This window comes from Rana temporaria, chromosome 2 (assembly GCF_905171775.1).
Source record: "Rana temporaria chromosome 2, aRanTem1.1, whole genome shotgun sequence".
Taxonomy (NCBI): domain Eukaryota; kingdom Metazoa; phylum Chordata; class Amphibia; order Anura; family Ranidae; genus Rana; species Rana temporaria.
The window spans coordinates 498,765,550-498,781,313 of NC_053490.1; positions in this window are offsets into that span (position 1 = coordinate 498,765,550).

Genomic DNA, 15,764 nt, shown 5'->3' on the forward strand with positions numbered 1-15,764 from the left:
CAGTGGAGGGGTGAGAGTATCCACCTAGGGATAGGAAATGTGTTCTTCACTGGATATGTAGGTAAACATATAGTGAAAAAACACAAAAATGAAAACTAAAGAAGCTGTGGGTTCATACTAGGTTTATGATGTCAAGAGCCCCTCCCTTTGTGTATGTGCATGTGTGGGTGGGGAGTCATATAGGAATAGTGAAATAAAATATATTACTTACTGTGCCAGGCATCTTAAAACGATTTGAATCCTTTAACCTTGTGAATAATAGCTTTCCAAACATCTACCAAACTTCGAATTACTGAAATCCGAAAAAGTTGTCAACCAGTAAATCTGTAAAGAAAGAAAAAAGACAAGATTTAATTATAAATTCTCGTTACCTAAACATCACACAAAGTCATTGGCTATAACTACGACATTAGACTACTGAACAAGGCCTGATCCACGATTTTGAAACCATTTAGCGTCAAAGGGGGTGTGTGTGTATATGTATATAAAATGTGGGGGCGGGTAAAAGTGCCAGTGACCACCAATGATAAAGTAAGGAAATGTAAGCAAGCCCAAATGTTCTGCTTTTTTTTTTTTCCTTTATGGCTTTTTCACACAGGAACGCGATGTTGGAAACCTGTGCGTGTTTCCATCATCAAGTTCAAACCGCGCTGGGTACACAATCTTCTGCGGCTGTCAATAGATTCTGAATAACACCCAAAATGCAGTGCGTTTCCCTGCACCTGATCGTATAGTACCACAGGTATTTAGTAAGGGGCAGTTCACACCACATGCAGTCCAGTGCGTTTTTTTTCTGCATCAAAAACACATGGAAAGTAGGTTATATGGTTTCCAATGGTATAATTCACAACAGTGTGGTTAGTTCCAGAAAGAAGTAGAACCTGCTGCATTTGTCCTGCACTGAACTGTACTGGAATGCTGTAAATTGCATCAAAACTGCACTGGAATTCATAAAAAATGCACTGGAAAACAGTACAGTGAAAAGAAACTGTAAAAAAATAAGAAAAAAAAGCATCTGGAAACGCATCAAAAAGCCAACAAAAACATGTTAAAAATTCGCACATGTAGAAACACATCTGGAATGTGCCAAGTATGGCAATTTGTTTGTATTTTTTGTTAATTTTTTAGGGAAATGAAATATATATATATATATATATATATATATATATATATATATATATATATATATATATATATAATTTTTTCTCTCTTTTATTTACATTTTTTTTTTTTTTTTACACACTGTAATCAGAGAAATACAGTGCTACCATTATTTAGCACATTTTTTGAGGAGCAAGTTCTTGGCAGCACCGATGACAAACATGCCTTTTAATTTTATAAGGAACCAGGAGCGTTAAAGATCCAGTCCAAAAATAATTATATTTCCAGTAGGCTTCTTCTCATTGCTTCCTTAATAGCAGCATCTTCATCCTGTTCTATTGAGGTTATGTCCATGTCTTCATCGTGCGCCTTGTATGGTTTCTGATATGCTGTTAAGTAAAGCACACATCACATCTCTTCCTACATGATGTGGGTCTAGGATATGAACTGAACGTTGACATTTCTTCAACTGGTCCTCCAATTCCAGGAAACTTTTATCACCAGACAGGACAGTAAAAGGAATTTGCTTGGGAAGCCGCTCATCTAAACGACCAGCATGAATACATATGGCAAAGTCGGCAGCATTTTTAAGATGAGAGCAGCGAGGGTGAAGGAAAAAACAGCCAGTATTGTTGAGATGCTTGAATAATTTTCAGTCCATTGGAGGTTTCCATGTGCCCTTCCCTCCTTGAAATCCCCACACAAATGTTCCCTGGTTTAGGTATCCTGGTATTGTAAAAAACTGGGCCCAGTTGTCCAAATCAATAAAAACAATGTAGGTCATTGTTCCAAGGAAATCTAAATCTGGTAATTCCTGCAGTTTTGGTTTTCCTATCTTCATGGCATCTTTCAGATTTCTTTTTTCCCGTAGATCATCCCTTTTCTCTCTACGATCTTCTTTTCCTTTGTCCTTTTCATCCCAGTCTCTTGTACGCTCTCTTTCTCGCTCTCTGCCCCTCTCTCGTTCTCTTTGACGCTCTCTTTCGCGCTCTCTGCGCTCTAAGTCCCGCTCTCTCTCGCTCCCTTTCACGTTGTCGTTCTCTCTCGTGCTCTTCTCGTTCTCGTTCTCTCGCTCGCTCTTCTAGTTCTCTTTCCCACTCTTTTTCTTTTTTCTCTCACGCTCACGAGCTCTCTGACGTTCAGACTTGCGCTCTTTTTCTCTCTCTCTTTCCCTCTGCTTGTAAAGGGTGTATGTGATGTCATAGCTGAGTGTAGGACTTTGCACAGCTGTGGATTTGCTGTACTGCCTGCAGGAGATTTAAACAGATGTTTAAAAAAAAACTGAAAGGTCAGTTGGTTCTAAAAATAGCACATATTTAACAAAATTGCCTGATCCGCCCCTTTCCCTAAAGAAAAACACACAGAAACACACAAATATATATATATATATATATATTTTCTAATTTAAGGCATCAAGTTCTTGGCAGCACCGATGACAAACATGCCTTTTAATTTTATAAGGAACCAGGAGCGTTAAAGATCCAGTCCAAAAATAATTTTATTTCCAGTAGGCTTCTCATTGCTTCCTTAATAGCAGTATCTTCATCCTGTTCTATTGAGGATATGTCCATGTCTTCATCGTTCGCCTTGTATGGTTTCTGATATGCTGTTAAGTAAAGCACACATCACATCTCTTCCTACATGATGTGGGTCTAGGATATGAACTGAACGTTGACATTTCTTCAACTGGTCCTCCAATTCCAGGAAACTTTTATCACCAGACAGGACAGTAAAAGGAATTTGCTTGGGAAGCCGCTCATCTAAACGACCAGCATGAATACATATGGCAAAGTCGGCAGCATTTTTAAGATGAGAGCAGCGAAGGTGAAGGAAAAAACAGCCAGTATTGTTGAGATGCTTGAATAATTTTCAGTCCATTGGAGGTTTCCATGTGCCCTTCCCTCCTTGAAATCCCCACACAAATGTTCCCTGGTTTAGGTATCCTGGTATTGTAAAAAACTGGGCCCAGTTGTCCAAATCAATAAAAACAATGTGGGTCATTGTTCCAAGGAAATCTAAATCTGGTAATTCCTGCAGTTTTGGTTTTCCTATCTTCATGGCATCTTTCAGATTTCTTTTTTCCCGTAGATCATCCCTTTTCTCTCTACAATCTTCTTTTCCTTTGTCCTTTTCATCCCAGTCTCTTGGACGCTCTCTTTCTCGCTCTCTGCCCCTCTCTCGTTCTCTTTGACGCTCTCTTTCGCGCTCTCTGCGCTCTAAGTCCCGCTCTCTCTCTCGCTCCCTTTCACGTTGTCGTTCTCTCTCGTGCTCTTCTCGTTCTCTTCCACGTTCTCGTTCTCTTCCACGTTCTCGTTCTCTCGCTCGCTCTTCTAGTTCTCTTTCCCACTCTTTTTCTTTTTTTCTCTCACGCTCACGAGCTCTCTGACGTTCAGACTTGCGCTCTTTTTCTCTCTCTCTTTCCCTCTGCTTGTAAAGGGTGTATGTGATGTCATAGCTGAGTGTAGGACTTTGCACAGCTGTGGATTTGCTGTACTGCCTGCAGGAGATTTAAACAGATGTTTAAAAAAAAACTGAAAGGTCAGTTGATTCTAAAAATAGCACATATTTAACAATATTGCCTGATCCGCCCCTTTCCCTAAAGAAAAACACACAGAAACACACAAATATATATATATATATTTTTTCTAATTTAAGGCATCAAGTTCTTGGCAGCACCGATGACAAACATGCCTTTTAATTTTATAAGGAACCAGGAGCGTTAAAGATCCAGTCCAAAAATAATTTTATTTCCAGTAGGCTTCTTCTCATTGCTTCCTTAATAGCAGTATCTTCATCCTGTTCTATTGAGGTTATGTCCATGTCTTCATCGTGCGCCTTGTATGGTTTCTGATATGCTGTTAAGTAAAGCACACATCACATCTCTTCCTACATGATGTGGGTCTAGGATATGAACTGAACGTTGACATTTCTTCAACTGGTCCTCCAATTCCAGGAAACTTTTATCACCAGACAGGACAGTAAAAGGAATTTGCTTGGGAAGCCGCTCATCTAAACGACCAGCATGAATACATATGGCAAAGTCGGCAGCATTTTTAAGATGAGAGCAGCGAGGGTGAAGGAAAAAACAGCCAGTATTGTTGAGATGCTTGAATAATTTTCAGTCCATTGGAGGTTTCCATGTGCCCTTCCCTCCTTGAAATCCCCACACAAATGTTCCCTGGTTTAGGTATCCTGGTATTGTAAAAAACTGGGCCCAGTTGTCCAAATCAATAAAAACAATGTGGGTCATTGTTCCAAGGAAATCTAAATCTGGTAATTCCTGCAGTTTTGGTTTTCCTATCTTCATGGCATCTTTCAGATTTCTTTTTTCCCGTAGATCATCCCTTTTCTCTCTACAATCTTCTTTTCCTTTGTCCTTTTCATCCCAGTCTCTTGGACGCTCTCTTTCTCGCTCTCTGCCCCTCTCTCGTTCTCTTTGACGCTCTCTTTCGCGCTCTCTGCGCTCTAAGTCCCGCTCTCTCTCTCGCTCCCTTTCACATTGTCGTTCTCTCTCGTGCTCTTCTCGTTCTCTCGTTCTCTCGCTCGCTCTTCTAGTTCTCTTTCCCACTCTTTTTCTTTTTTTCTCTCACGCTCACGAGCTCTCTGACGTTCAGACTTGCGCTCTTTTTCTCTCTCTCTTTCCCTCTGCTTGTAAAGGGTGTATGTGATGTCATAGCTGAGTGTAGGACTTTGCACAGCTGTGGATTTGCTGTACTGCCTGCAGGAGATCTAAACAGATGTTTAAAAAAAAACTGAAAGGTCAGTTGGTTCTAAAAATAGCACAGATTTAACAATATTGCCTGATCCGCCCCTTTCCCTAAAGAAAAACACACAGAAACACACAAATATATATATATTTTTTTTCTAATTTAAGGCATCAAGTTCTTGGCAGCACCGATGACAAACATGCCTTTTAATTTTATAAGGAACCAGGAGCGTTAAAGATCCAGTCCAAAAATAATTTTATTTCCAGTAGGCTTCTTCTCATTGCTTCCTTAATAGCAGTATCTTCATCCTGTTCTATTGAGGTTATGTCCATGTCTTCATCGTGCGCCTTGTATGGTTTCTGATATGCTGTTAAGTAAAGCACACATCACATCTCTTCCTACATGATGTGGGTCTAGGATATGAACTGAACGTTGACATTTCTTCAACTGGTCCTCCAATTCCAGGAAACTTTTATCACCAGACAGGACAGTAAAAGGAATTTGCTTGGGAAGCCGCTCATCTAAACGACCAGCATGAATACATATGGCAAAGTCGGCAGCATTTTTAAGATGAGAGCAGCGAGGGTGAAGGAAAAAACAGCCAGTATTGTTGAGATGCTTGAATAATTTTCAGTCCATTGGAGGTTTCCATGTGCCCTTCCCTCCTTGAAATCCCCACACAAATGTTCCCTGGTTTAGGAATCCTGGTATTGTAAAAAACTGGGCCCAGTTGTCCAAATCAATAAAAACAATGTGGGTCATTGTTCCAAGGAAATCTAAATCTGGTAATTCCTGCAGTTTTGGTTTTCCTATCTTCATGGCATCTTTCAGATTTCTTTTTTCCCGTAGATCATCCCTTTTCTCTCTACAATCTTCTTTTCCTTTGTCCTTTTCATCCCAGTCTCTTGGACGCTCTCTTTCTCGCTCTCTGCCCCTCTCTCGTTCTCTTTGACGCTCTCTTTCGCGCTCTCTGCGCTCTAAGTCCCGCTCTCTCTCTCGCTCCCTTTCACATTGTCGTTCTCTCTCGTGCTCTTCTCGTTCTCTTCCCCGTTCTCGTTCTCTCGCTCGCTCGCTCTTCTAGTTCTCTTTCCCACTCTTTTTCTTTTTTTCTCTCACGCTCACGAGCTCTCTGACGTTCAGACTTGCGCTCTTTTTCTCTCTCTCTTTCCCTCTGCTTGTAAAGGGTGTATGTGATGTCATAGCTGAGTGTAGGACTTTGCACAGCTGTGGATTTGCTGTACTGCCTGCAGGAGATTTAAACAGATGTTTAAAAAAAAACTGAAAGGTCAGTTGGTTCTAAAAATAGCACAGATTTAACAATATTGCCTGATCCGCCCCTTTCCCTAAAGAAAAACACACAGAAACACACAAATATATATATATATATATTTTCTAATTTAAGGCATCAAGTTCTTGGCAGCACCGATGACAAACATGCCTTTTAATTTTATAAGGAACCAGGAGCGTTAAAGATCCAGTCCAAAAATAATTTTATTTCCAGTAGGCTTCTTCTCATTGCTTCCTTAATAGCAGTATCTTCATCCTGTTCTATTGAGGTTATGTCCATGTCTTCATTGTTCGCCTTGTATGGTTTCTGATATGCTGTTAAGTAAAGCACACATCACATCTCTTCCTACATGATGTGGGTCTAGGATATGAACTGAACGTTGACATTTCTTCAACTGGTCCTCCAATTCCAGGAAACTTTTATCACCAGACAGGACAGTAAAAGGAATTTGCTTGGGAAGCCGCTCATCTAAACGACCAGCATGAATACATATGGCAAAGTCGGCAGCATTTTTAAGATGAGAGCAGCGAGGGTGAAGGAAAAAACAGCCAGTATTGTTGAGATGCTTGAATAATTTTCAGTCCATTGGAGGTTTCCATGTGCCCTTCCCTCCTTGAAATCCCCACACAAATGTTCCCTGGTTTAGGTATCCTGGTATTGTAAAAAACTGGGCCCAGTTGTCCAAATCAATAAAAACAATGTGGGTCATTGTTCCAAGGAAATCTAAATCTGGTAATTCCTGCAGTTTTGGTTTTCCTATCTTCATGGCATCTTTCAGATTTCTTTTTTCCCCGTAGATCATCCCTTTTCTCTCTACAATCTTCTTTTCCTTTGTCCTTTTCATCCCAGTCTCTTGGACGCTCTCTTTCTCGCTCTCTGCCCCTCTCTCGTTCTCTTTGACGCTCTCTTTCGCGCTCTCTGCGCTCTAAGTCCCGCTCTCTCTCTCGCTCCCTTTCACGTTGTCGTTCTCTCTTGTGCTCTTCTCGTTCTCTTCCCCGTTCTCGTTCTCTCGCTCGCTCTTCTAGTTCTCTTTCCCACTCTTTTTCTTTTTTTCTCTCACGCTCACGAGCCCTCTGACGTTCAGACTTGCGCTCTTTTTCTCTCTCTCTTTCCCTCTGCTTGTAAAGGGTGTATGTGATGTCATAGCTGAGTGTAGGACTTTGCACAGCTGTGGATTTGCTGTACTGCCTGCAGGAGATTTAAACAGATGTTTAAAAAAAAAACGAAAAGGTCAGTTGGTTCTAAAAATAGCACAGATTTAACAATATTGCCTGATCCGCCCCTTTCCCTAAAGAAAAACACACAGAAACACACAAATATATATATATTTTTTTTCTAATTTAAGGCATCAAGTTCTTGGCAGCACCGATGACAAACATGCCTTTTAATTTTATAAGGAGCCAGGAGCGTTAAAGATCCAGTCCAAAAAGAATTTTATTTCCAGTAGGCTTCTTCTCATTGCTTCCTTAATAGCAGCATCTTCATCCTGTTCTATTGAGGTTATGTCCATGTCTTCATCGTGCGCCTTGTATGGTTTCTGATATGCTGTTAAGTAAAGCACACATCACATCTCTTCCTTCATGATGTGGGTCTAGGATATGAACTGAACGTTGACATTTCTTCAACTGGTCCTCCAATTCCAGGAAACTTTTATCACCAGACAGGACAGTAAAAGGAATTTGCTTGGGAAGCCGTTCATCTAAACGACCAGCATGAATACATATGGCAAAGTCGGCAGCATTTTTAAGATGAGAGCAGCGAGGGTGAAGGAAAAAACAGCCAGTATTGTTGAGATGCTTGAATAATTTTCAGTCCATTGGAGGTTTCCATGTGCCCTTCCCGCCTTGAAATCCCCACACAAATGTTCCCTGGTTTAGGTATCCTGGTATTGTAAAAAACTGGGCCCAGTTGTCCAAATCAATAAAAACAATGTGGGTCATTGTTCCAAGGAAATCTAAATCTGGTAATTCCTGCAGTTTTGGTTTTCCTATCTTCATGGCATCTTTCAGATTTCTTTTTTCCCGTAGATCATCCCTTTTCTCTCTACGATCTTCTTTTCCTTTGTCCTTTTCATCCCAGTCTCTTGGACGCTCTCTTTCTCGCTCTCTGCCCCTCTCTCGTTCTCTTTGACGCTCTCTTTCGCGCTCTCTGCGCTCTAAGTCCCGCTCTCTCTCTCGCTCCCTTTCACGTTGTCGTTCTCTCTCGTGCTCTTCTCGTTCTCGTTCTCGTTCTCTCGCTCGCTCTTCTAGTTCTCTTTCCCACTCTTTTTCTTTTTTCTCTCACGCTCACGAGCTCTCTGACGTTCAGACTTGCGCTCTTTTTCTCTCTCTCTTTCCCTCTGCTTGTAAAGGGTGTATGTGATGTCATAGCTGAGTGTAGGACTTTGCACAGCTGTGGATTTGCTGTACTGCCTGCAGGAGATTTAAACAGATGTTTAAAAAAAAACTGAAAGGTCAGTTGGTTCTAAAAATAGCACAGATTTAACAATATTGCCTGATCCGCCCCTTTCCCTAAAGAAAAACACACAGAAACACACAAATATATATATATATTTTTTCTAATTTAAGGCATCAAGTTCTTGGCAGCACCGATGACAAACATGCCTTTTAATTTTATAAGGAACCAGGAGCGTTAAAGATCCAGTCCAAAAATAATTTTATTTCCAGTAGGCTTCTTCTCATTGCTTCCTTAATAGCAGCATCTTCATCCTGTTCTATTGAGGTTATGTCCATGTCTTCATCGTGCGCCTTGTATGGTTTCTGATATGCTGTTAAGTAAAGCACACATCACATCTCTTCCTTCATGATGTGGGTCTAGGATATGAACTGAACGTTGACATTTCTTCAACTGGTCCTCCAATTCCAGGAAACTTTTATCACCAGACAGGACAGTAAAAGGAATTTGCTTGGGAAGCCGCTCATCTAAACGACCAGCATGAATACATATGGCAAAGTCGGCAGCATTTTTAAGATGAGAGCAGCGAGGGTGAAGGAAAAAACAGCCAGTATTGTTGAGATGCTTGAATAATTTTCAGTCCATTGGAGGTTTCCATGTGCCCTTCCCGCCTTGAAATCCCCACACAAATGTTCCCTGGTTTAGGTATCCTGGTATTGTAAAAAACTGGGCCCAGTTGTCCAAATCAATAAAAACAATGTGGGTCATTGTTCCAAGGAAATCTAAATCTGGTAATTCCTGCAGTTTTGGTTTTCCTATCTTCATGGCATCTTTCAGATTTCTTTTTTCCCGTAGATCATCCCTTTTCTCTCTACAATCTTCTTTTCCTTTGTCCTTTTCATCCCAGTCTCTTGGACGCTCTCTTTCTCGCTCTCTGCCCCTCTCTCGTTCTCTTTGACGCTCTCTTTCGCGCTCTCTGCGCTCTAAGTCCCGCTCTCTCTCTCGCTCCCTTTCACGTTGTCGTTCTCTCTCGTGCTCTTCTCGTTCTCGTTCTCTCGCTCGCTCTTCTAGTTCTCTTTCCCACTCTTTTTCTTTTTTTCTCTCACGCTCACGAGCTCTCTGACGTTCAGACTTGCGCTCTTTTTCTCTCTCTCTTTCCCTCTGCTTGTAAAGGGTGTATGTGATGTCATAGCTGAGTGTAGGACTTTGCACAGCTGTGGATTTGCTGTACTGCCTGCAGGAGATTTAAACAGATGTTTAAAAAAAAACTGAAAGGTCAGTTGGTTCTAAAAATAGCACATATTTAACAATATTGCCTGATCCGCCCCTTTCCCTAAAGAAAAACACACAGAAACACACAAATATATATATATATTTTTTCTAATTTAAGGCATCAAGTTCTTGGCAGCACCGATGACAAACATGCCTTTTAATTTTATAAGGAACCAGGAGCGTTAAAGATCCAGTCCAAAAATAATTTTATTTCCAGTAGGCTTCTTCTCATTGCTTCCTTAATAGCAGTATCTTCATCCTGTTCTATTGAGGTTATGTCCATGTCTTCATTGTTCGCCTTGTATGGTTTCTGATATGCTGTTAAGTAAAGCACACATCACATCTCTTCCTACATGATGTGGGTCTAGGATATGAACTGAACGTTGACATTTCTTCAACTGGTCCTCCAATTCCAGGAAACTTTTATCACCAGACAGGACAGTAAAAGGAATTTGCTTGGGAAGCCGCTCATCTAAACGACCAGCATGAATACATATGGCAAAGTCGGCAGCATTTTTAAGATGAGAGCAGCGAGGGTGAAGGAAAAAACAGCCAGTATTGTTGAGATGCTTGAATAATTTTCAGTCCATTGGAGGTTTCCATGTGCCCTTCCCTCCTTGAAATCCCCACACAAATGTTCCCTGGTTTAGGTATCCTGGTATTGTAAAAAACTGGGCCCAGTTGTCCAAATCAATAAAAACAATGTGGGTCATTGTTCCAAGGAAATCTAAATCTGGTAATTCCTGCAGTTTTGGTTTTCCTATCTTCATGGCATCTTTCAGATTTCTTTTTTTCCCGTAGATCATCCCTTTTCTCTCTACAATCTTCTTTTCCTTTGTCCTTTTCATCCCAGTCTCTTGGACGCTCTTTCTCGCTCTCTGCCCCTCTCTCGTTCTCTTTGACGCTCTCTTTCGCGCTCTCTGCGCTCTAAGTCCCGCTCTCTCTCTCGCTCCCTTTCACGTTGTCGTTCTCTCTCGTGCTCTTCTCGTTCTCTTCCCCGTTCTCGTTCTCTCGCTCGCTCTTCTAGTTCTCTTTCCCACTCTTTTTCTTTTTTTCTCTCACGCTCACAAGCTCTCTGACGTTCAGACTTGCGCTCTTTTTCTCTCTCTCTTTCCCTCTGCTTGTAAAGGGTGTATGTGATGTCATAGCTGAGTGTAGGACTTTGCACAGCTGTGGATTTGCTGTACTGCCTGCAGGAGATTTAAACAGATGTTTAAAAAAAAACTGAAAGGTCAGTTGGTTCTAAAAATAGCACAGATTTAACAATATTGCCTGATCCGCCCCTTTCCCTAAAGAAAAACACACAGAAACACACAAATATATATATATATTTTTTCTAATTTAAGGCATCAAGTTCTTGGCAGCACCGATGACAAACATGCCTTTTAATTTTATAAGGAACCAGGAGCGTTAAAGATCCAGTCCAAAAAGAATTTTATTTCCAGTAGGCTTCTTCTCATTGCTTCCTTAATAGCAGTATCTTCATCCTGTTCTATTGAGGTTATGTCCATGTCTTCATCGTTCGCCTTGTATGGTTTCTGATATGCTGTTAAGTAAAGCACACATCACATCTCTTCCTACATGATGTGGGTCTAGGATATGAACTGAACGTTGACATTTCTTCAACTGGTCCTCCAATTCCAGGAAACTTTTATCACCAGACAGGACAGTAAAAGGAATTTGCTTGGGAAGCCGCTCATCTAAACGACCAGCATGAATACATATGGCAAAGTCGGCAGCATTTTTAAGATGAGAGCAGCGAGGGTGAAGGAAAAAACAGCCAGTATTGTTGAGATGCTTGAATAATTTTCAGTCCATTGGAGGTTTCCATGTGCCCTTCCCTCCTTGAAATCCCCACACAAATGTTCCCTGGTTTAGGTATCCTGGTATTGTAAAAAACTGGGCCCAGTTGTCCAAATCAATAAAAACAATGTGGGTCATTGTTCCAAGGAAATCTAAATCTGGTAATTCCTGCAGTTTTGGTTTTCCTATCTTCATGGCATCTTTCAGATTTCTTTTTTCCCGTAGATCATCCCTTTTCTCTCTACAATCTTCTTTTCCTTTGTCCTTTTCATCCCAGTCTCTTGGACGCTCTCTTTCTCGCTCTCTGCCCCTCTCTCGTTCTCTTTGACGCTCTCTTTCGCGCTCTCTGCGCTCTAAGTCCCGCTCTCTCTCTCGCTCCCTTTCACATTGTCGTTCTCTCTCGTGCTCTTCTCGTTCTCGTTCTCGTCTCTCGCTCGCTCTTCTAGTTCTCTTTCCCACTCTTTTTCTTTTTTCTCTCACGCTCACGAGCTCTCTGACGTTCAGACTTGCGCTCTTTTTCTCTCTCTCTTTCCCTCTGCTTGTAAAGGGTGTATGTGATGTCATAGCTGAGTGTAGGACTTTGCACAGCTGTGGATTTGCTGTACTGCCTGCAGGAGATTTAAACAGATGTTTAAAAAAAAACTGAAAGGTCAGTTGGTTCTAAAAATAGCACAGATTTAACAATATTGCCTGATCCGCCCCTTTCCCTAAAGAAAAACACACAGAAACACACAAATATATATATATATATATTTTTTCTAATTTAAGGCATCAAGTTCTTGGCAGCACCGATGACAAACATGCCTTTTAATTTTATAAGGAACCAGGAGCGTTAAAGATCCAGTCCAAAAATAATTTTATTTCCAGTAGGCTTCTTCTCATTGCTTCCTTAATAGCAGTATCTTCATCCTGTTCTATTGAGGTTATGTCCATGTCTTCATCGTGCGCCTTGTATGGTTTCTGATATGCTGTTAAGTAAAGCACACATCACATCTCTTCCTACATGATGTGGGTCTAGGATATGAACTGAACGTTGACATTTCTTCAACTGGTCCTCCAATTCCAGGAAACTTTTATCACCAGACAGGACAGTAAAAGGAATTTGCTTGGGAAGCCGCTCATCTAAACGACCAGCATGAATACATATGGCAAAGTCGGCAGCATTTTTAAGATGAGAGCAGCGAGGGTGAAGGAAAAAACAGCCAGTATTGTTGAGATGCTTGAATAATTTTCAGTCCATTGGAGGTTTCCATGTGCCCTTCCCTCCTTGAAATCCCCACACAAATGTTCCCTGGTTTAGGTATCCTGGTATTGTAAAAAACTGGGCCCAGTTGTCCAAATCAATAAAAACAATGTGGGTCATTGTTCCAAGGAAATCTAAATCTGGTAATTCCTGCAGTTTTGGTTTTCCTATCTTCATGGCATCTTTCAGATTTCTTTTTTCCCGTAGATCATCCCTTTTCTCTCTACGATCTTCTTTTCCTTTGTCCTTTTCATCCCAGTCTCTTGTACGCTCTCTTTCTCGCTCTCTGCCCCTCTCTCGTTCTCTTTGACGCTCTCTTTCGCGCTCTCTGCGCTCTATGTCTTGCTCTCTCTCTCGCTCCCTTTCACGTTGTCGTACTCTCTCGTGCTCTTCTCGTTCTCGTTCTCTCGCTCGCTCTTCTAGTTCTCTTTCCCACTCTTTTTCTTTTTTCTCTCACGCTCACGAGCTCTCTGACGTTCAGACTTGCGCTCTTTTTCTCTCTCTCTTTTCCTCTGCTTGTAAAGGGTGTATGTGATGTCATAGCTGAGTGTAGGACTTTGCACAGCTGTGGATTTGCTGTACTGCCTGCAGGAGATTTAAACAGATGTTTAAAAAAAAACTGAAAGGTCAGTTGGTTCTAAAAATAGCACATATTTAACAATATTGCCTGATCCGCCCCTTTCCCTAAAGAAAAACACACAGAAACACACAAATATATATATATATATTTTTTCTAATTTAAGGCATCAAGTTCTTGGCAGCACCGATGACAAACATGCCTTTTAATTTTATAAGGAACCAGGAGCGTTAAAGATCCAGTCCAAAAATAATTTTATTTCCAGTAGGCTTCTTCTCATTGCTTCCTTAATAGCAGTATCTTCATCCTGTTCTATTGAGGTTATGTCCATGTCTTCATCGTTCGCCTTGTATGGTTTCTGATATGCTGTTAAGTAAAGCACACATCACATCTCTTCCTACATGATGTGGGTCTAGGATATGAACTGAACGTTGACATTTCTTCAACTGGTCCTCCAATTCCAGGAAACTTTTATCACCAGACAGGACAGTAAAAGGAATTTGCTTGGGAAGCCGCTCATCTAAACGACCAGCATGAATACATATGGCAAAGTCGGCAGCATTTTTAAGATGAGAGCAGCGAGGGTGAAGGAAAAAACAGCCAGTATTGTTGAGATGCTTGAATAATTTTCAGTCCATTGGAGGTTTCCATGTGCCCTTCCCTCCTTGAAATCCCCACACAAATGTTCCCTGGTTTAGGAATCCTGGTATTGTAAAAAACTGGGCCCAGTTGTCCAAATCAATAAAAACAATGTGGGTCATTGTTCCAAGGAAATCTAAATCTGGTAATTCCTGCAGTTTTGGTTTTCCTATCTTCATGGCATCTTTCAGATTTCTTTTTTCCCGTAGATCATCCCTTTTCTCTCTACAATCTTCTTTTCCTTTGTCCTTTTCATCCCAGTCTCTTGGACGCTCTCTTTCTCACTCTCTGCCCCTCTCTCGTTCTCTTTGACGCTCTCTTTCGCGCTCTCTGCGCTCTAAGTCCCGCTCTCTCTCTCGCTCCCTTTCACATTGTCGTTCTCTCTCGTGCTCTTCTCGTTCTCTTCCCCGTTCTCGTTCTCTCGCTCGCTCTTCTAGTTCTCTTTCCTACTCTTTTTCTCTCACGCTCACAAGCTCTCTGACGTTCAGACTTGCGCTCTTTTTCTCTCTCTCTTTCCCTCTGCTTGTAAAGGGTGTATGTGATGTCATAGCTGAGTGTAGGACTTTGCACAGCTGTGGATTTGCTGTACTGCCTGCAGGAGATTTAAACAGATGTTTAAAAAAAAACTGAAAGGTCAGTTGGTTCTAAAAATAGCACAGATTTAACAATATTGCCTGATCCGCCCCTTTCCCTAAAGAAAAACACACAGAAACACACAAATATATATATATATTTTTTCTAATTTAAGGCATCAAGTTCTTGGCAGCACCGATGACAAACATGCCTTTTAATTTTATAAGGAACCAGGAGCGTTAAAGATCCAGTCCAAAAATAATTTTATTTCCAGTAGGCTTCTTCTCATTGCTTCCTTAATAGCAGTATCTTCATCCTGTTCTATTGAGGTTATGTCCATGTCTTCATCGTTCGCCTTGTATGGTTTCTGATATGCTGTTAAGTAAAGCACACATCACATCTCTTCCTACATGATGTGGGTCTAGGATATGAACTGAACGTTGACATTTCTTCAACTGGTCCTCCAATTCCAGGAAACTTTTATCACCAGACAGGACAGTAAAAGGAATTTGCTTGGGAAGCCGCTCATCTAAACGACCAGCATGAATACATATGGCAAAGTCGGCAGCATTTTTAAGATGAGAGCAGCGAGGGTGAAGGAAAAAACAGCCAGTATTGTTGAGATGCTTGAATAATTTTCAGTCCATTGGAGGTTTCCATGTGCCCTTCCCTCCTTGAAATCCCCACACAAATGTTCCCTGGTTTAGGTATCCTGGTATTGTAAAAAACTGGGCCCAGTTGTCCAAATCAATAAAAACAATGTGGGTCATTGTTCCAAGGAAATCTAAATCTGGTAATTCCTGCAGTTTTGGTTTTCCTATCTTCATGGCATCTTTCAGATTTCTTTTTTCCCGTAGATCATCCCTTTTCTCTCTACGATCTTCTTTTCCTTTGTCCTTTTCATCCCAGTCTCTTGGACGCTCTCTTTCTCGCTCTCTGCCCCTCTCTCGTTCTCTTTGACGCTCTCTTTCGCGCTCTCTGCGCTCTAAGTCCCGCTCTCTCTCTCGCTCCCTTTCACGTTGTCGTTCTCTCTCGTGCTCTTCTCGTTCTCTTCCACGTTCTCGTTCTCTCGCTCGCTCTTCTAGTTCTCTTTCCCACTCTTTTTCTTTTTTTCTCTCACGCTCACGAGCTCTCTGACGTTCAGACTTGCGCTCTTTTTCTCTCTCT